This window comes from Humulus lupulus, chromosome 1 (genome assembly GCF_963169125.1).
Source record: "Humulus lupulus chromosome 1, drHumLupu1.1, whole genome shotgun sequence".
In the NCBI taxonomy this organism is placed as follows: domain Eukaryota; kingdom Viridiplantae; phylum Streptophyta; class Magnoliopsida; order Rosales; family Cannabaceae; genus Humulus; species Humulus lupulus.
The window spans coordinates 230,791,885-230,794,872 of NC_084793.1; the positions used below are offsets into that span (position 1 = coordinate 230,791,885).

The 2,988-nt window shown below is 29.7% G+C and overlaps 1 long non-coding RNA gene across 1 annotated transcript; it reads right to left on the reverse strand.

Annotated features, from left to right (window-relative positions):
* Positions 1-714: 714 nt before the first annotated feature.
* Positions 715-2,479, reverse strand: LOC133829148 (uncharacterized). Its single transcript, XR_009891577.1, has 2 exons — positions 2,016-2,479; positions 715-1,086 (listed from the first exon to the last, which is right to left on the reverse strand). It is a non-coding gene; the product is annotated as an uncharacterized LOC133829148 (long non-coding RNA).
* Positions 2,480-2,988: the final 509 nt, after the last annotated feature.

Genomic DNA, 2,988 nt, shown 5'->3' on the forward strand with positions numbered 1-2,988 from the left:
ATTAGAATATGGGGGTTGGTTTCTTGCTACTCCAAACCAAAGAGAAGGAAATGAGATGATCCATTTGAAGTAGGAAGCTCAAGTAACCAAAATTATTATTTGCCATCTATTACTGAATATGCCAATGAAGTTGATGAATTCATTATAGAAGAAACTAAAAGAAACAAAAGAAAAGAGGAGGAACAAAGGACACTCATTGCAACTCACAAGGTGCAAACAATAGAAGAATGACAAATTTTCAAAGACAAGAGAATGTTTAAATTTGCACTAAGCTATTATGCCATGTTGAACTACTTCTAGTTTAAAACGAAGAGATCAAAAAGTAACCTGGTCTATAATAAAGAAACCTGAAACGTGTGAAAAATTAGTTTATTTGAATATTGATGTAACTTGACTATTGATTAATTTCCTTTCATATCCTATAAATGTAACCTGGTACTTGACATTTCTTTTTCATTCAATAAAAGTAACTTAGTACTTGACCTTTGTTGTTCATTCAATATCTTACAAATGTAACGTGACATTTGAAATTTGAATTTGATTTACTTATTTAAGTAACTGGGTACTAGAATAATTCATTTTCTAGACACCAAAATTTTTAAAGTTTCTAGAATAATTCATTATCTGTTTAAAGTTTTTAAAATGCAACTTAAAATATTCATTTATTAATTTTATGCAATTGTCTTGCTTTTAAAAAAATAAGGAACCTGTGAATACTCATATAATCTCAAAATTATATGAAAACTACATACTTAATATATACATGACTTTCAAAATGTTAAAAGTTAACATACTAGTATCATGACACACAAAGAAATTGTAAAAGTGAATTGTCCAACTAAAAAAAGAAGAAAAAAACATGTGAAGATCATCAAAAAACTACATATTCATTTGCTTCTTCTTTGTCAACCGTGTAGGCTTCTCATCATCAGTTTGATAACCCCCTCCAGCTTCTTCATAACATGCTTGAATAGGCATACAACAAGTTCATCATGATAAATGGCAATGTTAAGTTGGGTAGACATATTACTAATGCTCTCATGAATAATATGATTAGCAACAGCAACAACAAATGCGCCACAATCGCTGCAAATGTAAAAGAAAAAACAATATGAAAAATAATGATTTGAAATGAGCAAAAACTAACACATAACAAAAAGAACCAACTACTTACCAATCATGCAAGTTCATCACATGAAATCAAAATTTTGGTATAAACAATGTTGATAAAATTCCATTGGCTTACTTTGATTTCAAATGACCGAGGCTTTGATTAAAAGTTTTTTCTACTTAGTTATAATTTAGAGAAAACAAATATGGATTCTTGTGGTTATGAGAATTAATGAACAACTAGATGCAAGCTTTTACAACAGATAATTTGTACTTTAGTTTTTAGTATGTATACTTGTGTGTTTAACAGGTTAGTGTCTATCTTTATATATTTATCATTCTAATCTATTGAAGTTTTCCTTAATATAATTTTTCTTCTTATTTATAGCATAGCTGAACTCCATTGTTGAAAAATCAACCGAGCACTAAGAAAATATGCATGTTCAAAATTAGAATGTATCATAAGTATGACTTGCCTCATTATATTATAGACAAGGGATTTTTGGCACAGTTAGAGACATAATATGACTTATGTTGTGATTAAGCACCACCCCACCAAATCTTAGAAGAAATGTCACTGTAATCACAGCAAGAACTGCTCAAAGATAATAATAATAATATGCATGTAGAGCCTCTACATGATATTGTCCAACTAAATTCTTAAAAAATACATGTATACAGAGTAATAAAATAAGAGCAAAATCATTTTATTTAGAATTTTAATTTTTATAAACAAAAACTTGTCGAAATTTTGAAAGATATAATCAAATTCAATATTTAGTTAAAATTGATTCTAAAATGACTACATCAATAACTTTCCATTAAAAATCATTACAGATTGTATTTGTTATAGGATAGTTTATTTTATTTTAAACGAAGAAGCAATACGCAAACTATACCATTACCTTCAGACAAATGAAGTTGTGACTGAAGCGAGTCAACACCCTTAGATGTGTGAGAATGCCGCCGAGTTAAGCCACCCCTGAGAAGGACAAATGGAAGAGCCGCCAATAATGGAGGTCGAGACCCATTGTTTCTCCCTAAAATCGCACAAAACTGAAAATAGAAGAAGATTGGGAAGCCACAATGGAGGACACACCCTTTTTTCCTCGCTGAAATCGGAAAGAACCAAAAAAAAAAAAAGAAGAGGATGAATCGATAATGTAGGTGGACACTTTTTTCCTCTCCCTGAAAGTGGTCCAAAAAAGAAAAAAGAAGAAGATGAAGAACATTACACGGAAAGGAAGAAGAGGAAGCGCTAGTTCCTATAAAAATAAATAAAATATAATTTTAAAAATAAAATGAAGAATTTGTCCCTCTAAAAGTTCTCCACATAATTATATTTCATTAAAAAAAATCCATAAAATTAGTAAATTAATTTGTTTTTCCATATTTATGTAAGGAAAACTAAAAACTCCATATTCTATATAATTTTCTCTATTTCTATTTTCATATTAATAGAATATAACATCAACAAAAGAGATAGAGACATTAGATGCATTGCCAAGAGAGAAAAATAGAGAACTTTGTTTTCTTTGAATTGTGAGAAGAACACTCTCTCTTGTGTTGAGATTTAAAAGTATCTTCTTGAGTATCCTACCAAATAGCATAGACATCCACCTGTCTCGTTCTCTTTGTGTGAGCCATAGTATGTAAGATGGTGGGTTAGGATGCTAAGACGTTATTTGATTTACACATGTTCTACATCTAGAAAAGGTATTTGTAAGTTTCTATTTTATTCAGATTCATGCGCATGAGAAGGATCTCATTCTAGTTATATTTCCTAGAGAGATTCTTATGCTTTAATAATTGTTATCATTGCATTAAAATATTATCTCTTGCTTCCGTTGCAGTGTCAATCACATGATAAAAAACCAA